General features: G+C 36.6%; 1 protein-coding gene and 1 pseudogene across 9 annotated transcripts in view; one reads left to right on the top strand and one right to left on the bottom strand.

The window, feature by feature from the left end:
• Nucleotides 1-25,927, bottom strand: part of SOX6 (SRY-box transcription factor 6) — a 645,777-nt gene that overhangs the window by 205,175 nt on the left and 414,675 nt on the right. The window lies entirely within an intron of this gene.
• LOC123948884 lies at nt 22,694-23,087 on the top strand (annotated as a pseudogene).

Here is a 25,927-nt window from a genome sequence, read left to right as displayed (position 1 = left end):
TCCTCAAAGATTCACTGAATTGAAAGATGGCCTAAACTCAAAATTAGAAGAAAAATTAGATAGTGAGATGATGTTAGAAAATGCGTTCTACTGACAAAGGCACAAATACTGTATTCAGCTGTTCTTTCCAGCTACTGGAATTGATTATTTTTTTAAAAGATTTTATCTATTTATTTGACAAATAGAGATCACAAGTGGGCAGAGAGGCAAGCAGAGAGAGAGAGAGGGAAGCAGGTTTCCTGCCGAGCAGAGAGCCCGATGCGGGGCTCGATCCCAGGATCCTGGGACCAGAGCTGAAGGCAGTGGCTTTAACCCACTGAGCCACCCAGGTGCCCCTAGAATTGATTATTTTTAATGAGTTTTTATTTCAGCAATAGGGATTTCAGCTTGGTAAAAAAGAACTTCTTGATCTAGAAATATTAAAGTACAAAAGCAGGTTCCCAGAAGGAATCTTAAAATTTCTTCAAAATTGCAACAAGCTCAATTAATATAATAATTAATATATATGTATATATATAGACACACAAACATATATATATGAATGAGAAAATACAAAATAAATATGAAATGTATTTATTTATTTACTCATTTTATTCATTTCTCATTGAAAAAAATACTTTCTGAGTGGCAGCTATGTGTCAGGTACTATATAGAACTAAGGATACTGACACCATGGCAAGAAAAAGCAGACAGAATTCTCTACTGACATGCATTTTGTAGTCCTAAAGTAGGGAGACAGCTTAAACAACAAATTATACATTTAAATGTAAACTATAACTAAAAAGGTATGACAAAATGATAGGTATTTGGGGGAAGTTTAAACAAGTTTGAGAGGCCCAAGTGTAAGAAAGATAGAATGAAAAAGTAACAAATTAACAGTAGGATGAATAGAGGTAACTAGTCAAAGAGTTGGAGGGTGGTCAAGGAGATTTATAGCAGAAACAAAATAGGCAAAAGCCCTGACAGGTGGGGGAAGGGGAGTTCCAGTGTGTTCCAGAAGTTGAAAGAAGATAGCAAAATTTGAGCAAGTAAAATTAAAGCAAGGAGTAGAGTACCAGATGAAGTAGGAAAAGTTCACACCATTCAGGCCCTAATTACCATGCTTGATAAACTTCGTATTTATTCCAAGAGTATTTCAAAATCACTACAGTATTTTAGATAAGGGATAAATGATGTGGTCAATCTAGCTATGGTGTGGGAAATAGTTTGGAAAATTATAAGAATAGATCACTAAGATATACATACATTTTATTACATATATTTTTGGCAATATTCTGATCTACCTGTAATTTTCTTTCTATACCTATCTATATGCAGTGATTTAAGAGAAGGGTTAGTAGACTCTGGGAAAGTCATTGTGCTACAATTCTTTGTTAATAAAGAAGAGTATTTATAGGAAACTTTGGGCAGGGACCAATACAATGGTAGGATTCAGCACTTAGATTCCCCAACAGCCTGGAAGTTTTCCTCTTCTCCCAAGTTAAACAATGTTGTTTTAACAATCTTCAATACAGTCCCATTTTTCCTCTACGCAGGAAACAGAGAAGCTGAGGATAACATATGTCTCCTTAGCTTCTTCTGCTCAAGGTGAAGCCAACAAGTCTATAAATGCATTGGTGTTTCCAATGCTAATAGACATGTATACCTGCATTTACAGAATACCACCACTGAACTGAAGCTTTTTACAAATCATTAATGATATTCAAGCTGGATGACTGTAAAAATTCAGTCACATCTAAATAAACTTTTCAAAAAAGCAAGCCAGAGAGCAATATTTTTAAGTGGAAATTTTAGGCATTCATATGAGACTGTCACTCTCTTTCCTTAATTTGAGGAGCACATATATATATTTTGAATAGATATGAGTGGCATAATGAATGCAGTTGGAATGAAATATAGTAGCAAAACAAGTCTCAAATTCCCCCTCAATGGAGAATTTATATATAAATTCTATATACATATAGATAGATAGATATAGATATATATCTAGATAAATATACATACATACATATAGATAGATAGATATCAATTAGTCTCTTGTGGGTCAAATTAAGGAGAGATCAGTTTACACCATACAATAGCTTATACTCTAAAAGTGTAGGCCACTTTGTTCCTATATGCATGGGCATGTGTGTGTGCACGTACGTTATCATTTTTCTGTTTTATACCCATTGTATTTATTTGCATATAGTGGTTTAAACCAAGGTATTTAAAACCTGTGGTACTGGATTTTTGTTTTAATTAACAGCAAATGTTTATGCCTCTGTAATGAAAATAACATGGAATCTCAACCACATTGATCAACCAACCTGTGAACACAAGTTTTTCAACTCAAAAATTACTAGTTTAATTGAATATATAACTTTGCTTTGGCAAAAAACAAAACCAAAAGAAACCACAAAACCCTATAGACTGTCCTTAACTTATAATGGTTCAACTTAGAATTTTTTTTTTTTAAGATTTTATTTATTTATTGGACAGAGATCACAAGTAGGCAGAGAGGCAGGCAGAGAGAGTGAGAGGGAAGCAGGCTCCCTGCCGAGCAGAGAGCCCGATGCGGGGCTCGATCCCAGGACCCTGAGATCATGACCTGAGCTGAAGGCAGCGGCTTAAACCACTGAGCCACCCAGGTGCCCCTCAACTTAGAATTTTTTGATTTTATGATGGTGCAAAAGTGATACGGATCCAGTTCAACAGGGAACGATAGTCTGTCCAGATGCCGGACAGTGGCAGACACCTTCAGCTCCCACTCAGCCACACAATCATGAGGGCAAACAACCAATGCACTTCAACGGTACCGCACCCATATGACCATTCGGGTGTTTTTCACTTGGGGGAGGGTATTCATTAAATTACATGAGACAGTCAACACATAATTATAAAATAGTCTTGATGTTAGACAATTTTGCCCAAGTGTAGGATAATGTAAGTGTTCTGAGCACACCGAAGGCAGGCTAGGCTGTGCTCCGTTTGGCGGATTATTTCGGACTTAATGATATTTTCAACTGAAGATTAGCTTCACTCCATCATAAGTCGAGGAAGACCTGTACAACTGCCAGAGTTGTTGAAAATGTAGACAAATTATGGGGCATGGTCCGGCTACCTAAATACCATCCGGTTATGTTCAAGGCAAATGACCATATAGAATGCTCTTATGAGGTAACGTAACTCAATGTAAAAAGTCTTATCTTAAATGGTATTCTGAGTTTTGATAAACTCAACTTGGAAGAGGAGCTCAGATCCAGAGGATCTGCCCAGGCCAGCAGAGGTCATCAGTAGCTGCCTAAGTGTCGTCTGCTTCACATCCTTCAGGCTATCTCAAAATCTCTAAAAAGCATTGCCAGGAAAGTCTCTCCCACACAAAAACAGAGGTAGTTACATAAACTGAAAAGAGGGAAGCAGCAAAAAAGCTTCAGTACACAGCTTCTCTACAAGTCAACGTGCCTGCTTTTATCCAATATTGCACATAGTGTGCGCCCGACACTCCGCTGTAAACTGTATCTATTCTCCAACTCCAAAGACAGTACAGCAGGTCTTTTTTTTTTTTTTCCATGGGGTCGTCTTTATCCCCAAACCACATCTGTCTTGAGTTTCTCTCAGATTAGTCAGGTGGATCAGTACTCCCCAGGGCCTGCTCCAGCTGAAGTATTTTAATTTGACTAAACACCTGATTTATTTTATCTCTCCGATGAGAAAGGCAGTTTGTCTTAATAGAGCCTGTCAGCCCACAGCCCCATTCACAGCAATTTACAGGCAGCCAGGGACGCTGGAAGAGAAGAGTGCCGTGATTCTGTATTTTATCCTCCTCCAGAAAGCACCTAAAAGCAGCTATTCACAGCTACTGCATGTGGCATTTTAGAACTGAATTAGCTTTTTATTCAAGTAACTATACTTGTTGTGAATAGCTTATCTGTAAAATTGCTACATTCACTACTGATTTTATTAACCTTTGGCTCTATCACAAAATGGTCTTCAGTTAGGAAAGACCTTTAAAATTGACACATTTTTTTCTTAGGGGCCTTTATTCCCGTGACTTCAGATTTACTGAGTTTGATCCATTGAATTCTTTACCAGTTGTACTTAAAATTTTGAGTCTCAATAGGAAGTCAATAGTGCGTAAATAAGGAAACACTTTTCAAAATGTAAATACAGCAGCAATTTCCCTCATCAAAAGTTTTCAAATACCATCTTTCACTATAACGTTTCAAAATCAGCCCTCTAGCCCTTTTTGGTCAGAATTTGAAGAACTTGGGGGAAAAATGAACTAAAATAGGCTCTTTTTATTAACTTTACAAACTATAACTACCTGTCCGGAGGCCCAAAACCAACAAAGAAACCTCAAAATTGAGGAGAATTTAGGTATAATAAAAAGATAACTAGGATAAATCCCTTCTTGATATAGAATGAAAAACTAAAAATAAAGTTTAAAATTTAGTCTTTTTTTTTTTTAAACCTCAGCTCACAGAAGTTAGCACCATAATCTGCTAGTTAATTTCACCCACAGTTACAAGTCCATGGTGCTAGAAATGAGACTGGGCATCGGGAGGTCACTGAAGATTCCACATCTGGAAAAGGCAGGCACCTTGCAGTGCACTTTACTAAGTAGAGATGGGCCCCACCTCTTTTACAATATTCTCATGCCTAGGACTTTTGCAATGTAAATATTTCACACTGGTCACTCTCTTTATGGCTGGCCCCGGAGAGTAGATCAAGGCTACTAGGGACAACTAAATTTTCCTAATGAAAAAAAAAAACAAAAACAAAAACAAAAACAAAAAAACAGAAAAAAGCATAGCAGTGGAAAGACAGAGAGACAGAAAGAGAAGGAAGAGGCTCCTTCACAGAGATGGCCAAATTAAACTGTGAATTTCTCCACACAGCTTTTATCTCTTCATTCTTATGAAATGAAGGGCAATGGTGGTAAAACACAATGTTTCTCAAGCCAAATAAAACTAATATCAACAAACTGCTGTCTCCAGAATTGTTTCCACGGAATTTAAAATAAGACTTCCACCTGACCACGTTCTGTCACTGGATCGCACATTCCTGTAATAAGCTTAATGGGATTTAACAATGAAATGACAAGAAGCCTGGTTAACTGACAGTGTCTGTGTTTGGAACGCTGGGGAGGGCTGGCAGTGACAGTGGAGTGGAGTTCTGATGGAGATACACTTTTCCACATCAATCCTAGAAAGATTAAAGCACTTAACAGTAATTTCAAAGCAGCATCAACCAAAGAACTCAGTCAACAATCCAGAAAGATTTTAAATTAAGTTGAAAAGCCGAGCTCTTAAGAGTGAATTCCCTGGTTAGTTCTAATTTTTTTTTTTTTTTAATGGACATTGTTTGAGAAGAAAGCCCAGATACAATGCTAGTCATAAAGGAAAGCTGCATTTGATCTTGTCTGCCCACAGGTAACCTGGTTCAAGTGCTGTGCTCCCACAGCCTCCTCACACATCAGATGGGCTGTGATGTCTGCACTTCACAAGCACAGTCCACCAGTTAGCACTGGCCTTTTTTGATAGAGCCTTCTTTTAAATGTCACAAAATAGGGCAGCAAAAAGTCAACAAAAAATAAATAGGGTGAGCTGGAGAAACTAACAATCTATCAGAAGGTCCCCTGATAAAAGTTACTTTGTGGAGACTGCCTGAGAAAGGAAACCCTGTCCCAGTGTACGAGCGGCTAATTTGAGTTCTGAATCCAACAGCAGTTTTAAAAGCTTTCTACTCTAAAGGGCCCCAGTGCATCATAAAGATAAAGGATTTCAGTACAAAACCACCACAAAGACCTCTATTATCTTATCAGTCTTTGGTTACAACAGCTGAACCAATATGACTAAATTCTGAATGACTTTTTTCAAAACAGCAAAATACTGGAATTTCTTTGTTTTCTCATCAGTCAGCTATTGTCATTGCTCCCATATGCTACTGTCCATTCCTTAGTAAATAAAAAGTTTAATAAAAGCAGCAATTGTGCTCTTAGGAATCACTTAGGGACTACTACACAGGAAATGTGGCTCATGGATTGAGGTACAGGCTGTTTTTGCTTGTTTCTGGGTTGTTGTTGTTGTTATTGTTTTTTTTCCCACCAAATGTATGAGAATTTCCTTCCTAAAATGTAAACAACTCTCATTTAAAAAGTCATTAAAATCTATTGTGTACAAACAAGACAAGAATACCCAGGAACTCCCTATACTAAGATCAAACTCCCTGTCTATTCCAGGCACACTCACCTCTCCCTCAGCTTCCTCTCTCTCTAGCTGCAAAAGGAAGTCTATTCCTGGATCAACTGAGGTCTATTCATGTTGCAGATCCCAAAAGAGCAAGAACAATCCATGGAATTCTGCCATCTAGGCTCCTAACCTCACAGCTGGGCCTTCAGCCCATTGTGCTTTATTGCCCATCCTTTTGGGATCCGGAAATGAAGGTATCCTGAAACATCCCTCCTTCAGTATAAGACAAGCTGCCTTTACATTACTGCTCTCTATGGATGATAATTGGTCAATGGCTACATCTCCACAATTCATACAGAAAAAGAGTAATTTCTGGCCTTTCAGAAACATTGAATTCTTTGGTCCTTTAGGGGGAAAAAAATTCAGAAGAATTTGTTTCAATAATTGCTGTATAGGATTGGTTCTTTATCAAGAAACTCCACTAGAATTAGAAACTAGGAAAGGAAAGGTTAAGAAGAACAGATCTTCTTTAACAAAATATTGTCTTAAATAAGAATTTATGTGTTATCTTTTTTAATATTTATCTTAAATGTTGCATTGTTACTTCCATGTCGCAGATGAAAAACAAAGCTTTCAGAAACTAAAGAAAGTTGACTAAGCGAGAGCATTGGATTGGATATGAATTCAGGTCTTCTGATTCCTAATCCAAGGAAGTCTAGAAGTGAATGAAGAAGTATCTTCCCTCATCTCAGAGTTAGAATACATAGCAGGAAATTTCTAAAAGTTAGGAGGAATGCTCTAAGGGACCTAGAATTTTAATGCCATGTAAGGCTTAGAAATACACAATTTCTCAGTAAGACTTTGTTTACAAAATAATTTTAAAAGCTAGGCTAGGCAATTAGACAAACAAAGAGGTGAGTAAACTGAATTTTGACAACTTATAGATGTATAAATATATCTTGACTTAAGTGATATGTGTGGAATTACTCAAGAAATTAGCACCCAGCCTGGCAGTTAAGATCCCCTGCTCTGTTTTATTTCCCAGATCCTCTCTCCTCAACAAGCACATGGCCTCTCGGTTCCAGTCCAAGTGCAAAGATTATGCAGACCATGGCATTCCCAAACACTCCAGATATAAAATTTACACCACCAATGAAAGGCTGAGAAATACGCTCAGATATCTGGACACACAAAGTGTGCTGCTGCTGTAAGGTGCAGTGTGGCTGCAGGCTGAGATGGTGAGGGGCTAGCCAAGAGGAAGTCACCTGGAGAAGTCTAGGAAGTGTTCCTAGCAAGGACTGAGGAATCTGTCTGATACAACTAGGGCTTAGGACAGTTGCCTGTAGAAGCACACCATATGCTTGCCCACTTTCAGGGTGCATTTACAACTTGCCTAGTGTAGATCAAGGGAACCCCTGCCTTAGTACAATATGCCTCATTGTATAATAATTGCTTAAACTTACACAGAATGCTTTGTGTTAGGAAGAGCTTTAGATATATATATCAACTCACTGAGTCCTCACAACAATCCTATGCAGTAGGTCATATTGTTAACTCCATGTTAAAGATGAGGGAACTAAAGCATAAAAAGGTCAAGCAATTTGTCCAGGTTCTAAGCTCTTAAATCATATGTCTAAGATTCAAAAATCGGGCAGTTGGGCCAAAGACTCTGTCCTCTTAACCGTATGATAAATGGAGAATAGTACTCTTAAATAATCCACCTTCTCAAAACAACTTCACCCAAAGTTGCTGAATTTCTTTTTGAGTTTTGTTGTTGTTGTTGTTTTTCTTTAAAAGATTTTATTTATTTATTTGACAGAGAGAGATCACAAGTAGGCAGAGAGGCAAGCAGAGAGAGAGAGAGAGGAGGAAGCAGGCTCCCCGCCAAGCAGAGAGCCCGATGCGGGACTCGATCCCAGCACCCTGGGATCATGACCTGAGCCGAAGGCAGAGGCTTAAACCACTGAGCCACCCAGGTGCCCCGGATTTCTACTTTTTTAACTTGAAGGCAAAAGCTAGCCATTTGATGCAGAGGCAAGAAGGTAAAAATATATTAATATTTGAACCTCATGAGGAATAGAATACCACAGTCGATGGGATAGTCCTGATAAATCACCTCAGCTGGACAGCACCTTTTGAAGAGACAAATGTCTGAAAAGGCATCAAGATGATCGCAATCATTGCATTTAAGGGTGATACTTAAAAAGAACTTTGGTTGTAAAAAGCATTATAACATCAGTAGTCCCAGAGGAACTGCAGAGGTAACAGGCTCTTCAAACACAGAGATCGCAAGCACATCTTCCCTGCTGGACTCTATTGGCTCCCCAACCAGGTTTAAAACCTGTGCTGTGAATTAGGTAAGAATCTTAGTGTTACTCCTATTCTATATGGAAAAGGGGTGGGGAGGGAGAGAAAATGAGAGGCCATGATGGGTTCTTCCTACCTGACAGCTGCTGAAGGGCAGGCTGTGTGTCATATTCATCTCTATGACAAAGCACAGATCTTAACAATGGTACCTACCACTTATTTTGTGTTCAATAAAGTTGAAGTGAACTCATAACCAACTCTATCTAAATTGTTAGTTCCCAGAACAGTTAGAGATAGGAATTGCTCTTTTTAACGAATCAGATAGAATTGCTCTAGACTTCAGCAATATTTCAGCCTTATCTGAGTTGCTTCCAGTTAGTTACCACTGTTAACTGCCAGAAATTAATGACCATCTTCATTGCTATGTAAGCAGTAGAAAATCAAAGCCAATTAAAAGAGGTAAATAATAAAATTTGGAAAATTAAAGAAATATAGACTCGGATTCTACAAACATTTTTTTGAGCACTATGATGGTTCAAATACTTCCTACGCACTAGGGTTAGTACTTAGCATTTTTACCCATTTGAACAAACTTGGGGAAATGAGGCAAATAAGGTTAAAATATGTCTAAGATAACATAGCTTGTAACCAATAGAGCCATGATTCTAAGCCAGAAGACCTGATTTCCAAGCCCAAGCACTTTCCAGTAAACCACAAACATTTCTAGGGAAAAAAGAAAGAAAGAAAGAAAAGACAACTAGTTTAAGACAATGACTTCATACAGTCTTCATAAAGTCCTTCTGCATTTTTTTAAAAGTTAAATACTGTGTTGGCAGATATAATGGTATTAAAAAGCAAACTACATTTAGGACAATTACAATGTAACATTATTTAAAATCTTATAAATAATAAATAAAATATGATGACTAAGAGGACTGAATCTATGTAGAAATATTTAAAAATTCTCTACTCAGGGGGTGCCTGGTGGCTCAGTTGGTTAAGCATCTAGTCCAGGTCATGATCTCAGGCTTATGACATGAAGCCCCACCTTGGGCTGTGCTCAGCAGGGAGTCTGCCTAAGATTCTTTTTCCCCCTCTCCCTTGCCTCTCCCCCCCATATAAATAAATCTTTAAAAAATATATTTTAAAAATAATAAAATAAGTAATTCTTTAAAAGAAAAGAAAATGAGTAGGGACTCATTTCTGAGTAGGGACTCAGAAGCTGTTTACACCTAGAAATTAAATTCCAAGTCATGTGAAAAAAAATTTCAACACTTCTCTGAACACCAACTATAACTTAGAAGGTAGAATCAACTGAAAGACTACATGAATTCTATAAGCAATTATATAATATATAATTATATAAGCAATTATACAGGAAAGAGTTCAGAGGGACTTACATTATTATATTAACTCTTTCTAACACCATCTTCTTTCAACAGAATTGAATTATAAGCCAAGACACTGTAATCAGGATTACAGAACCTGTAATCAGGTTCTAATTCTTAATTGCCGAAAGAAAGAACTGCCAGGGGACACCTAGGTGGCTTAGTGGGTTAAGCCTCTGCCTTCGGCTCAGGTCATGATCTCAGGGTCCTGGGATTGAGCCCCGCATCAGGCTCTTTGTTCAGCAGAGAGCCTGCTTCCCCCTTCTCTCTCTGCCTGCCTCTTTGCCTACTTGTGATCTCTCTCTCTCTCTCTTTCTGTCAAATAAATAAATAAATAAAATCTTAAAAAAACAAACAAAGAACTGCCAAAAGAGTTACATACAAGTGATTACCCAACTCATTCAGCTGTCCATATGTCACCAAAGCTTTTTTAGAGGAATTTTTTTTTAAGTATACTTTTTTTTTAAAGATTTTATTTATTTATTTGACAGAGAGAGAGATCACAAGTAGGCAGAGAGGCAGGCAGGGAGAGAGGAGGAAGCAGGCTCCCTGCGGAGCAGAGAGCCCGATGTGGGGCTCGATCCCAGGACCCTGAGATCATGACCTGAGCCGAAGGCAGCGGCTCAAAACCCTGACTATATCCCTACAGACTGATCCAAATCAGTGTCTTGCAACATTTTAAAGTCTATGCCCCCTACCCAGCTTTCTCACACTTTATTTTATATACCTACACTGGCCAAGAATATTTTGTTTAGCTGATTCACTATCTATAGTTTAAGAAAATAATAGGTATACTAATAAGCTTTAACAAACTACAAGCGTTTGCATAATGCAAAAACTTAATAGATGAATGGTTAAACAAATTTTCGGGTGTTAATACTAGAGGATGTTACTCAGCATTTAAAGAAATGAAATATTGAATGTATGCAACAATAGGATGGTATCTCAGAAAAAGTATGCTGAGTGAAAGAAGAAACAAAAGAGTTGATTTTTTATTATTCCGTTTGTATACATTTCTAGAAATAAAAATTTGTTTACTAAAAAAAAAACTATAAGCAACCTCATTTGAGATTTCTGTTCTACTTGCCCCCCAAAATTATAATTAAGTTAAATGGGTATTTGCAGCTTATTTCTCCTACACCTACAAGTTTAAAACAAAGTTGAAAACTTTTAACTGCTCATTGACTTTATGAAAACAACACTTTCTTACCGGACACATCTTACTGACACATCTATAGCATATCTCTAATCTCTTTTTAAAATGTTGATAGGATCTGTCATTTCCTGACTTGTTCATTTTAGCCATTCTGACTGGTGTGAGGTGATATCTCATTGTGGTTTTGATTTGTATTTCCCTGATGGCGAGTGACGTGGAGCATTTTTTCATGTGTCTGTTGGCCATCTGGATGTCTTCTTTGCAGAAATGTCTGTTCATGTCCTCTGCCCATTTCTTGATTGGATTGTTTGTTCTTTGGGTGTTGAGTTTGCTAAGTTCCTTATAGATTTTGGATACTAGCCCTTTATCTGATATGTCGTTTGCAAATATCTTCTCCCATTCTGTCAGTTGTCTTTTGGAGAAGCAACATGGGGGGGTAGGAGATAGGAGAAGAATAAATGAAACAAGATGGGATTGGGAGGGAGACAAACCATAAATGACTCTTAATCTCACAAAACAAACTGGGGGTTGCTGCGGGGAGGTGGGATTGGGGGAGGGGGAGCGGGCTATGGACATTGGGGAGGGGAAGCGAACCATAAGAGACTATGGACTCTGAAAAACAACCTGAGGGTTTTGAAGGGTCAGGGGTGGGAGGTTGGGGCAACCTGAGGGTTTTGAAGGGTCAGGGGTGGGAGGTTGGGGGAACAGGTGGTGGGTAATGGGGAGGGCACGTTTTGCATGGAGCACTGGGTGTTGTGCAAAAAGAATGAATACTGTTACGCTGAAAAAATAAATAAAATGAGAAAAAAAAAATGTTGATAGGTTCCTTTCTGTATAAATATTTATTTTTTTGCTCCTAACCTATTTTTTCTTTTTAAAGTTTTATTCAAATTCCAGTTAGTTAACATACAGTGTAATATTGGTTTCAAGTGTGCAATATAGTATATATTCCATACAACACGTGCTGTTCATTATAAGTGCACTCCTTAATCCCCATCACATATTTTTTTAAAAATTTTATTTAAAAACCAATTTAGTTAACATACAGTGTATAATTAGTTTCAGGGCAGAATTTAGTGATTCACCAGTTGCATATAACACCCAGGGCTCATTTCCATCAAGTGTCCTCCTTCATGCCATGAACCAATCACCCCAACCCCACACCTACCTCCCATCTGGTAACCCACAGTTTGTTTCCTATAATTAAAAGTCTCTTTGACTCCCTCTCTCTTTTTATCTTATTTTCCTTCCCTTCCCCTATGATCATCTGGTTTTTTTTTCTTAAATTCCATATATAAGTGAAATCATGGCATTTATCTTTCTCTGACTTACTTCACTTAGCATAATACCCTCTAGTTCCATCCATGTTGTTGCAAATGGCAAGTTTTCATTCTTTTTGATGTCTAAGTAATACCACATCTTCTTAGGCATTCATCGGTTGATGAACACTTCGGCTGTTTCCCTAATTTGGCTACTGTAGATAATGCTGCTATAAACATTGGGGTGCATTTGTCCTTTTGAATTAGTATTTTTGTATTATTTGGATAAATACCTAGTAGTGCAATTGCTAGATCATAGGGTAGCTCTATTTTTAACTTTTTAAAAAAGATTTATATTTATTTATCAGAGTGAAAGAGAACATGCACAAACAGGGGCAGAGGCAGACAGAGAGGGAAGCAGGCTCCCTGCCGAGCAAGGAGCCTGATGTGGGACTCTATCCCAGGACACCGAGATTATGACCTGAGCCGAAGGCAGCCACTTAACCAACTGAGCCACCCAGGGGTCCCTATTTTTAACTTTTTGAGGAACCTCCATATTGTTTCCCAAAGTGGCTGCACCAGCTTACATTCCCACCAACAGTGCAAGAGAGTTCCACATCCTCACCAGCACATGTTGTTTCTTGTGTTGTTGAGTTTAGCTATTCTGACAAGTGTGAGGTAATATCTCATTGTCTTTCTGTATATTTAATGTACTGTGATTTCAGTGGTACTCTATTACTAGGCACATATTTTATTTTTGTTATGTTCGGTGACAAAGACAATTTACCTGATCACTTTTTTGGCAACAATAGCAGACATAATCTTCTAAGTTACTTGATAATGTAATCTTTTTTCTTTTAATTTGTTTACTATTAGCTATTTCCCCAGCTCCTAAAACAGACACAGAGTAAGGCTTCAACAAATACTTGTGGAAAGGAATTCTATTATGTGAATTAATTCATATAATTCATCATTCAAAGGAGGACATTTTTTAAATGAATGGAGACACTGTGAATGAGTACATCAAGAACACAGGTGTAAACCAGGCAATCCCAGGTAAGCTCAAACACAGTCATAACTTATGGTCACCTAATGTTAGTTTCTAAATATTGTTATGTAAATAGAACCCTAGAGTTGATAAACTTCGTATTTTCCCCCTGGGGATAAAAATACATTATATGTCCATATTTAATGGAATTTTATGTTGTTGGTAAGTCTGAAATATGGATGATGCAATTCTATAGAATAATTAGGCTCAGTTCATCACTTTTGAACACATGCAGAAATTCAATATAAACAAATATAGATATAATGGACCCTTCATTGAGTAAACATAACAAGGTAATCTTGGTTTCATAAAGCTTGTACAAATGCTCCTTATTTGCCAAGTATTGTGCAGTCAAATGCTCTACCACTGAGCTATACCCCCAATGTGAAGAGAAATTTTAAATACAACATTCATAGAAATAGTCAATCAATTTTCCATGAAATGTAATTCCCAATTAAGAAGCTACAAGGTCATGCTAATTTTTCTCATTTTAGAAGAGACAAACTTACAATTTTACTTAGTAATTAACTAAACAACACAAAAATGTCCATCTAAAAATAGATGAGAATATTAAAATGTCTAAATCTTACAGCATTGTATCATCATAAATTTTAATTTTGATATTAAGCATATGTTCTTCTTTCATATGATAAATATACAAATACATGAATCAATGAAAAACTTATATTTGCTTCTGAAGATTCTAAGGCCTTTGGTTATAACTAATGAAGAAATAATGAAAATTATTTTAAAGCAAAATTAATGAAAAGTTCTAACTAAAGACAGTAAAATAAAATTTTCCCACTTAATTTTAAGTTGAAAAGTCAGCCAAATTTTTGAAAATCTATACCAGAATAATATTCAGTAAAAGCCACAGAGTCAAGGGCCTTTGAGTAAATTTTATGGGAGAAGAATTTTCTACAGAACTGTAGAATTCCAGTTCTACAAAACAGTATTATAAAATCTACATGCTAACAATTATTCCAGAGAGTTTATAGTTAAGTTTCTAGGAAATCAACAGCAACATTGTTTACCAAATTTCTTCCTAATATAAAAAATAAGTAATTCCCAATTATCTATTAATAGGAGTATGAAAAGAAACCACCTATACCTCCAAAACTGAACTACATTTGAGTCCTAAACTGTATTTCCAAGCTTACACACAGGCAGTTCTAACCAGACATTACCAAGCATAGTGGAATTGAAAGGTTCTAAAGAAAATACAATTCCTACCCTGATTCCATAAATAAATGTATTTTATATAGTTAATTATAAGGACCATCAGTAATTTAAAAACTGAAGGATCTAAGGTTGCCTGGGTGGCTCAGTCTGTTGATTTTGGCTCAGGTCATGACCCCAGGGTCCTGGGATTGAGCCCTACATCAAGCTCTGCACTCAGCACGGAATCCGTTTATCCCTCTTGCTCTGCTCCTCCCCTCTCTCTCTCTAAAATAAACAAATAAAATCTTTTAAAAAAATACTGAAGGATCTAAACCAAGTAAAGATTAAAAAGGCACTGGGAAAAGAAACAAACACTAAAATATAAGAAAATCTACTAAATGTGATTTGGGAAAAAGGATTGTGCCAGTCCTGGAGTTTTTCAGGCACTGCTTTATAAGGATACCTGAGTTAAGTTGTAACACTGTTAGTTCACAATTGTAAAAGTTAAATCAGAGGCAGCAGTAGTACATTTTTTAAAGAAAAAAAGTCTAAAATACAAAAGTGAACATCAATTAAGAAATTTCAAAACTCTGTAGATCCAAAGGAAACGCCACTATACAATGCCAATATAACTAAATAGATTTTTGGTCTGGATTTGGAACCAAATTCAGTTCAATAATAAATGTTATAAAAATTTAGTTTCCCAACATCTTTTTTTAAGCAAAGAGTGGATTTGCCTACTCAGACTGGGGAGGCGGGAGGTGAGGAGCAAAAGTGACTGAAGCATTTATCAGTGTTTTGTGTGCCAAAGAGATGAAGGAAACAAACAAGACTCTTCCAAGAAGATTCACAAGTTAAGTTTGGGGCCAATGTATTCTAGGCAATAAAAGATATTTTAGATTCAGGGAAAACACTTCCAAGTTTTAATTATCATTGCAACAAGCCAAAGACAAGTGAGTTCCCAGATTATCAGACATGGTTATATTTAAATGTAACTCTTAAATCCATTCATGAGCAAAATGTAAACAGGTGAAGTAGCTGCTGTTTGGAATTATCTGTGCAACTGAGAGCACAGGTGATCAAGAGTTGACTACACACACTCTTTTGTTCCCTCCACTTGTTCAAATGAGCTGAATAATCAACAGCAGCTTAAACTACTTGGAAAGAGCTAATAAGAGTTTACTTTGGCAACCCAAGAAATATAAGGCAGAGTTCATCAACACGGGTGAGGTGGTATAATTATTACTATCATTCATTTCATAATCATTATAAAATAAACACCATGGGAGAAATTCTACCAGGTTAGTAACTCTACCGAGATAAAAATATACAGTAAGGAATTATTCAGTATTGGGCTACTCATTTTAACCTTCTTTCTATTTTAGTTAGTAAAGTAATAGAAGTCTATCATAAAAATGGCCTTACTTAGCCTAAAAACTTGTCAAAATGGATATATAAAGTTATTAAGTATTTAGTTAATAAGGTGAATAGACATGAATAACATTGTTTCAGCTAATCTATACATGAAAATAAGCTAGATATAATAAAAGTCTAAACAACTAAAAAGGTACTAGAAAATGCTTTCATATACAATAGGTTTTTTTGAACCTCAAACCCACCTAGTATGGCAGGTTATCATTGCTGTCCATCATCAATTTACAAACATAGAAAAAGACAGAGGACATAAGATTTACTTAAAATCACACAGCCAGATCTTAAACCCTAACTTCAAACCTATTTACTTCCACTTCAAAACAACCAGTTATTCTAGACTGATATTCTGAGAATACATTTCCTTATCTTGAAGTTTCACAGCTCTCATTAGCATTAAAGTAACATTGTGCTTATTTTCCCTAGACTCAAATCCCAGGTCGACCCCATTAACTGGAAAACAGGAAAACTGGAAGAGGGGAGATGGTCTGGGGGGCGGGGGAGAGGAGTAAGTGTATATGTATATAGCTCCAAATGTATTTCCCGACTGGAACATAAGTAAGCAGTTGTTACAAAGTTTACTGCCTATCTGAGCTTTTTAAGGGGAAAAAGGGAGCATTATGAAAGAAAGAAAACATGTCTCACATTTTTCTCGAACAAACCAGTTTGTTTCCAGTATTTTCCATCGCTGGTTTTACCACCATTAATCTATAGCTGAAGGTGATTTGTCAAAAATTCATCTTATCTATTAAAAAATAACATGAAATATATTTCTAGAAGTATACCTATTTAAACAATCACGACTCAGAAAAGCAATGTTGTAAAGAATCAAAGCATTCAGCTCCCAAGTTTTACAAATCAGGAAGCTGAAAGCCAGAAAGGGAAAGTCATATAGATGATGTCAAAAAGAGAATTCAAGTTAGGACTAGAACACAGAAGTCCTGATGCTTAGCTCAGAACTCCTTCCACTGTAACACACCATCTCTTAAAAAATCAAGAGAAACAAACCGTTTTAAATTGTTTTTGGAAGATAGTTGATTTCAGTAATCATTTTTCTCAATCCATTTAAAAGGCAATATTTTTATTTAAATGCATTTTCACTTCCTCAAGTCTATCTAGGTTGTCTAACAATGAAATGCTAGTCAATGACAGAAGGCAATCAATAAGTAAATATCTTAAGAAGCACAACTTGTTCAAAGGTACTAAGACTTTCACTCTGGAACCTCAGCATGCAAGTTTTCATATGTACTGGTTTAAAGATATTAACCAGCGTTCAAATGATACTTTTTCAGAAATAGCGTATCAGGATGTTTCATAGGTAAAACAGTTACATATGGATTTGGAAAAATTCCAGGGCCCAACATTGACCAAATTTAACAACTAGAATATTATGGGCCATGAGAATCTTTGTATTTCATTGGCCAATGTATTTGAAAACCTGAGGGCCAGCAGGGTTCTCCAGATCCTAATTTCCTTTAAATAAAAGCAAGAACTATATAAAGAACTCTAGTCTTAAGCTCCTCAGGAGACAGGGCATCATTTTAAAAAAAAAGTGATATCATTTTTTTCATTTCTAACCAGATTTTCTTTATTTGAAATTACATTCTCAAGGATAAAGTTCTATGTGTTAAGAGATTATTATATTAAAATATATTCACTGAAACAGTACTGGTGATAGTGAAAAACTGAAAACAAATGGGGAGTCCAGTTATAGTGGAACGATGAAGTGAACAGGTCTATCTATATTCAGGTGCTGCTTACACAGAGGTAAATTGAATTTTTAACTAATATTAGGAAAAGCCTTTTAAAAATGAAAAAATGCCATGTGATAATGTTAAGTGAAATAAAAATAGCGTAACACTGTGAAAAAATAAGCAGAACAAAAAGACCTGAAGGGGCCATCTAAACTGAATCTGTTTTTAACTGGCAAATCCAGCATGTTTTCCTCTAGTATGATTACATACTACAGACACGCTTTGAACAACATGGGTTAGGGGCGCCAGTCCCCTGTGTGGTTGAAAATCCACACATACCTTTTTCGTTTAGTTTTTTTTTAAAGATTTTATTTATTTATTTCACAGAGAGAGAGATCATAAGTAGGCAAAGAGGCAGGCAGAGAGAGAGAGAGAGAGAGAAGGAAGCAGTCTCCCTGTTGAGCAAAGAGCCCGACGTGGGACTCGATCCCCAGGACCCTGAGATCATGACCTGAGCTGAAGGCAGAGGTCTAACCCACTGAACCACCCAGGCGCCCCTCATTTAGTTTTTTATTTAAATTCCAGTTAGTTAACATACAGTGTAATATTTGTTTCAGGTGTACAATACAGTGACTCAACACGTAGGTACAATACCCACGCTCATTACTACAAGCAAACTCCTCAATCTCCATCACCTATTACACCCATTCCCCCTTCCAGCTCACTTCTAATAACCATCAGTTTGTTCTCTAGAGCTTAGAGTCTGTTCCTTGGTTAGCCACTCTCTCTCTTTTTCAAAAAGGTGATTTTAAAAATTCAGCGGCATTTTGGGTCTGTAAGACAATAGACATGCAGAAAGTTATAAAGATTAACAGATAAAAATCTCAAACTGAGATCATATAAATCACATAAGCATGTATTTAGTCAGAGTTCACTGTTTGCTAGTACTCAGAGAACAACAGAAAGAGAAAATAATAAAATTCAAAAATAGTATGATGCTCATCTTGTAATTTGCAAGGTGTGTAAAATATTACGCACCATCAAATATAAAAGTATTTGATTATGAAGTTGTATAGTGGAAAGTGACTGGAATATAAATCTGGATATCTGGGTTCTAGTTTTAGTTTTGCCATTTTGTGCAAGTACTTTTCTGGGCTTCTGTTTCCCCACCTGTAAAATGAGGGTGTTGGCAATGGAATATTATGCAGCCATCAAAAGAAATGAAATCTTGCCATTTGCGACGACATGGATGGAACTAGAGGGTATCATGCTTAGTGAAATAAGTCAATCGGAGAAAGACAACTATCATATGATCTCCCTGATATGAGGACGTGGAGATGCAACATGGGGGGTTAGGGAGATAGGAGAAGAATAAATGAAACAAGATGGGATTGGGAGACAAACCATAAATGACTCTTAATCTCACAAAACAAACTGGGGGTTGCTGGGGGGAGGTGGGGTTTGGAGAGGAGGAGAGGGTTATGGACATTGGGGAGGGTATGTGCTATCGTGAGTGCTGTGAAGTGTGTGAACCTGGTGATTCACAGACCTGTACCCCTGGGGATAAAAATACACTATATTTATTTAAAAAAAAAAAAGGATCAATACCCAACTTTTGTAGCAACATGGACGGGACTGGAAGTGATTATGCTGAGTGAAATAAGTCAAGCAGAGAGAGTCAAGTATCATATGGTTTCACTTATTTGTGGAGCATAACAAATGACAAGGAGGACATTGGGAGATGGAGAGGAGAAGGAAGTTGAGGGAAATTGGAAGGGGAGGCGAACCATAAGAGACAATGGACTCTGAAAGACAACCTGAGGGTTTTGAAGGGGCAGGGTGGGAGGTTGGGGGAACCAGGTGGTGGGTAATAGGGAGGGCACGTATTGCATGGAGCACTAGGTGTTGTGCAAAAACAATGAATACTGTTACGCTGAAAAAAATAAATAAATTTAAATACTAAAAAAAAAATGAGGGTGTTGGTTTGGATAATCTATAAGGACACTTCTAGTTATAGGTTATAATCTAGAAATATTCAATGAATGTAGACTCTCTCTGCAACTTTATTTTTTTATGAAAATCATTCAATCTTGCTTATATCTGTAAAGATCATTAATTTCTTGGTAACATGAGAAAAAATCATTTATGTGACCAAGAATTATAAATGGAAACATATTGTACACATATACATGTGAAACAAGATTCAAAATGATGTAAGCATTGCTAAGAGAGTCATTCAAAATAGAGTCAAAAGGACAATGAGGAAGTAGGACCTATGCACAGCTCCTGTTTCAACTGTCAGAACACCATGAACTTTTGACTTTCATCAATTGCAATTTGTCATTTGTAACTCTACCACGTCCTTGAGTGCATCCTTCTAACTTAAACTGAAATAGAAATAATGTAATGGCCTATTATCTAAGTAGTCAACTGCATATTAGTCAGTTTAAACTCTGCCAGCACCAATCATAATTCTTTCAAAACAAGTTATGTAACCTCATGGTTTTTGCCTTTATAAATCTGCATTCTCCCCTCCTAACTTCAAGTACACTTTCGATTTTGGTGGATTCTCTTGTCTCCTAGATGATAATCCCTAAGGCCCCAAATAAATTCTATGGTTACTTTACAACCTCTTCTTGATAGACAACATATATATATATATATTCATTAGCTTAACATTATATATTGATATGCAATCCAGCATTAACTTTCCAGATGTTATTGTTTTTAGTTAATTTTGGGAGTAACTTCACCAAATTTAAAAACCATCTTCTTTTACAATGTGATGTTATCATTAATGTTTAGTTTGGGCAGCAAACTAACTAATTCACAAAATGTAATTTTGTCTCTTTATACTTACAAAACAAACTGGAATAAAAGTAGAATACATTAAGCTTAATTTACATCATTCTGTAAATGAAGAAATATAACTTAATTTTTGACATCACAGTTTCATATGTAAGTTCACAGTCTTTGTTTCTGTATTTTAGGAATAATCAGATTTAGAAAGCAGTCTGTGACATGTTTAAGACCATGGGCTCTTGGGCGCCTGGGTGGCTCAGTGGGTTAAAGCCTCTGCCCTCGGCTCAGGTCATGATCCCAGGGTCCTGGGATCAAGTCCCACATCGGGCTCTCTGCTCAGCAGGGAGCCTGCTCCTCCTCTCTCTCTGCCTGTCTCTCTGCCTACTTGTGATCTCTGTCAAGTGAATAAAAAAAAAAAAAAAAATCTTTAAAAAAAAAAAAAAAGACCATGGGCTCTGGAACCAAATTGCCTAGTTTTAAATCTCAGCTCCACTACTTTCTACTGCTGTAACTCTAACGTTTTGATCTATTTTATAAAATTAGAATAATAACAGGTTATTGTATAGATGAAGTGAATACAAGTTAATACACGTGAAGCACTTAGAGCAGCACTTTTACATGGTAAACATTCAATAAATATTTGCCAATATGGTCAGATAATGTCTATACTAAAAATCCATTGTAGAATCTATTCCTGGGGCACCTGAGTGGCACAGTCGATTGGGTTTCCAACTCTTGGTTTCGGTTCAGGGCATCATATCGGGGGATGGGATGGCTCCGTGCTCAGCACAGAGTCTGCTTCAAATTCTCCCTCTCCCTCTCCCTCTGCCCTTCCTGCTCATGCTCTTCCCCTCTAAAATAAATAAATAAATAAATAAATAAATAAATAAATAAATATTTTTTTTAACAAAGTTTAGAATCTAGCCTGACAGTGAATAAAAGTTACATGATACAGGGGCGCCTGGGTGGCTCAGTGGGTTAAAGCCTCTGCCTTCAGCTCGGGTCATGGTCCCAGGGTGCTGGGATTGAGTCCCGCATCGGGCTCTCTGCTCAGCAGGTTAAAGCCTCTGCCTTCAGCTTGGGTCATGGTCCCAGGGTGCTGGGATTGAGTCCCGCATCGGGCTCTCTGCTCAGCAGGTTAAAGCCTCTGCCTTCAGCTTGGGTCATGGTCCCAGGGTGCTGGGATTGAGTCCCGCATGGGCTCTCTGCTCAGCAGGGAGCCTGCTTCCTCCTCTCTCTCTGCCTGCCTCTCTAACTACTTGCGATCTCTGTCTGTCAAATAAATAGAATCTTTTTTAAAAAGTTACATGATACAGAATTATGATATATTTTATTCCAAATGTTTCATAAAGTCCTAAAATCAGACACTTTCATTGACTACAAAATACCACTTTATTCCAACAGCCACAAGGATGAAGATGGAAGTTGGAAATCCAGGCATGATCCTATCACTCACCTAGTTAAACTCTTCAGTTGTTCTCCACTAATAAAGTTCAGACTAATTTAAATGGCTTACATACCCCTTCATGATCTTGTACTTGCTTGTTCATCTAACCTCATTTCTCACTTTTCCTGTCCAACTTTAACACCTGCCCACCCTAACCACAAATGCACACACACATGCACACATTATTTTCACTAAAAATATGAGATTCTGCAGAAAAGCAATTTCACTCTCACATTTCCAGGTCTCACCCACGCTATTCATATTGCCTGAAATATTCTTCCAGCCATTTTTTTCTACTATAGTATTACTTTAAAAGTGAGAGCTGGGAACAAGCCAATGCTTATCTATAGAGGACTGGATAAATTATTCTTTGTTGATCTGGGTATATTATGAGGACAGCTCTTAAGGTAAAGTGAAGAATTCATTCATTTAACAAATATTTACTGAGCATCTTCTATGCACTCTTCTAAATTTTGGAGATTAGTGAGCAAAACAGACAAAAACTTTACCTCCCAAAATGAGATAAATCTATATTAAGGGGACAAAAAAAGTAAGTTGCATAACATTTTTATTTAAAAAATTCCATTTTTAAAATAGGCTAGCAGGGATAGAGGAAAGAGAATTTTATGTTATTACTTTATATACTTCTGTATTCTATTGTATAATAATGTACAGTGATAAGTGATACTATGCAATTCTTAGAATCATTAAGAACAAAGTATCTCAACACTCACACTCACCGTACACCCATGGAGGGGGTGTGGAAGGCCCCATTCCCCAGGTGTCTTGGCTGCAGTACAATGTGATTATCTAAAGCCACAGGAAAAATGGTGGAAAATTTACCATCTCCATTGCCAGAAAGAACAATTTATGGCTTTGTTCTTTTCTTAAGCTCCCAATCTGGCTATGTACTCTATCTCACGGGGGCTTTTATACCTGAATCTTGACTAAACTCCATAGGCTAAATCTATTAGCCTCAAAAATATTGGGCACTTGGCATGGCTTGTCTACCTCTTCATTACTATAATAATTGGTTATGTCCTATCATTTGAAATAAGCAGGATGAATACAACTACACTCATCTTCATTCATACCATCACAGATAACTATAATCAGAAGAAATACCAAGAAGAGGCCATCCAAGCTTTAAGAGATTGTTCCATTAGTGAAGTAAACCAAATGGTCTTTCTTGTGGTCAAAGAACTTTACACCAAAAATTGAATTCTATGTTGACTAATACCAACTATTTATTTTGTTTTTGACATAATACTTTTGACCATAATTATTATAATGATCTCTCTTACTAATATCTAACAGTGAAAGGTAAAAAAAAAAGGTAAAAAAATTAAGTTGAATTTCTCTGATGTTGAGTTTTCAAATATTAGTTATTAATGGACAGACTGAATAAAATCATGTATTAAAAAAAGAATAAAGGGGGGCCTGGGTGGCTCAGTGGATTAAGCCTCTGCCTTCAGCTCAGGTCATGATCTCATGGCCCTGGGATTGAGACTTCCATCGGGCTCTTTGGTCAGGAGGGAGACTGCTTCCCCCTCTCTCTCTGCCTGCCTCTCTGCTCCTTGTGATCTCTCTCTCTGTGTCAAATAAATAAATAAAAACTTTATTAAAAAAGAATAAAATATCTCTCTCTCAAGGGCACATAACATTTATAAGTTATTTATTCCCAACATAAAGAAAAAAATTTCTACTGAAGATAATGTAAAGAAAGTCTTCAAGATCCAAACTAATGGATTTTTCCATAGAACACCATTTTTACTTGACAGAATGAATGACAGGCACAGACTAGTATTCAAACTAGGGTTTTTGTGTTTTTTTTTTAAAAATTCAAGTATAGGGCGCCTGGGTGGCTCAGTGGGTTAAGCCGCTGCCTTCGGCTCAGGTCATGATCTCAGGGTCCTGGGATCGAGTCCCTCATCGGGCTCTCTGCTCGGCAGAGAGCCTGCTTCCTCCTCTCTCTCTGCCTGCCTCTCTGCCTGCTTGTGATCTTTCTCTGTCAAATAAATAAATAAAATCTTTAAAAAAAAATTCAAGTATAGTTAACATAAGTGGTATATTAGTTTCAGGTGTACAATATAATAATTCAACAATTCTACACATTAAGCAGTGCTCATCATGATAAGTGTATTTTTTTTAAAGATTTATTTATTTATTTGACAGGCAGAAATCACAAGTAGGCAGAGAGGCAGGCAGAGAGATGGGGGGGAAGAAGGCTCCCTGCTGAGCAGAGTGCCCAATGTGGGGTTCGATGTGGGGCTCCATCCCAGGACCCTGAGATCATGACCTGAGCCAAAGGCAGAGGCTTTAACCCACTGAGCCACCCAGGCGCCCCATGATAAGTGTATTCTTAATCCCCTTCACATAATTCACCATTCCCCTCCCCTTCTGGCAACCACCAGTTTGTTCTCTATAATTAAAAGTCTGTTTTTTTGTCTTTTTTCTTTTTGTTTGTTTGTTTCTTAAGTTCCATGTATGACTGAAATCATGTGGTTATTTGCCTTTCTTTGACTGACTTTTTCACATTTTGCATTATACCTTCTAGATCCATCCATGTTGTGGCAAATGACAAGAGTTCATTCTTTTTTGTGGCTGGGTAATATTTCATTGTATATACCACATTTTCTTAACCTATTCATGTATGGATAGACAATTGGGTTGCTTCCATATCTTGGATTTTTTAAAATACGTTTTCTCAAAAATGTTATGAAGTGAGTCTTTTCACTTCAAGGAAAACAACTGGCTGTATTTGTTTTTAATAATAAAATTCAAATTGGGGCACCTGGGTGGTTCAGTGGGTTAAAGCCTCTGCCTTTAGCTCAGGTCATGATCCCAGGGTCCTGGGATCGAGCCCTGCATTGGGGGTCTCTGCTCCGCAGGGAGCCTGCTTCCTCTTTCTCTGCCTGCCTCTCTGCCTAGTTGTGATTTCTCTCTGTCAAATAAATAAAATATTTTTAAAAAATTCAAATTTACAAATGTGATATTAATGGATGTGATTATTTTATATTGTATCATGAAATATGTCAACATTTGGAAGGTCTGTGTAACTCTGTGATCCAATATTTTCCAAATGACCAAACCAGGTAATAAAATCATACATTGCTAAAAGATCCATTCAAAGTACAAGTTAGACCAATGGTAATAAAATATAAAGAGCTCATTATATTTCAGATTCTATGTCACAATTAACTTTTATATTACTTGTAAATTATAATACAAAGAATATCCACAATTATCTATAAAAGTTATTAAAATACTTCACTTTCTAAACCATATATGCATAGTATTTCACCAAAACAACATATTGTAGCAGACTGAAGGCAGGAGCAGCCATGAGAATTTAAATATGTTGTGTTATGCCTGACATTAAATAAATTTGCAAAAAAGTGAAATAATGCTACTCATTTCACTAAATTATGTTTTAAACATTAAAGCTATTTTTATTAAATGTTATTTATCTTAACAACACATTTGTTATTTTAAATTAATTAATAAATATTAACATTTTTCTCAGTCTTAATTTCTAATACAAAATATGTCAATAGACAAAAGCCAAATAAATAAAAGTACTTTGGGTCCTCATTAATTTTTAAGATTATTAAAACAGACCTAAAATTGCTGACCTATATGTAAACAATTCTAAGACATTAGTGTCATCAAACTATAGGCAAATTGAGTTAACTGCTCCCCCAACTCCAAAGACTTGGGAGGCACTCAAATAAGTGCTAAATATAAATGATCCTCAAAACTATTCCAGAAAAAAATACAGTTTTGGAATGAATGAAAATAAGGGTTTTAAATTAGAACTGAATTAAAAACTAGCTCTACAACTTACTACCTTTATGGTTTTGGACAATTATTTGTGCTTTTTCTGAGCCTTTGTTTCTTTGTATATAAAATAAGACTTATAATATCTGTCCAGTAGAACTGTTGTTAAATATTAATAAATAAACATTATTCAATATTGTTAAATAAAAGGGTGGAGCAGTTAGAACTCTTACACACTGCAAATGGCAAGATTTCAGGGTTTTTGATGGTTTCATCCCATC

The sequence above is a fragment of the Meles meles genome, chromosome 8 (assembly GCF_922984935.1).
Source record: "Meles meles chromosome 8, mMelMel3.1 paternal haplotype, whole genome shotgun sequence".
Lineage (NCBI taxonomy): Eukaryota > Metazoa > Chordata > Mammalia > Carnivora > Mustelidae > Meles > Meles meles.
Note: the sequence above shows the minus strand (reverse complement) of the source record. Positions and strands in the feature narration are given on the sequence as shown.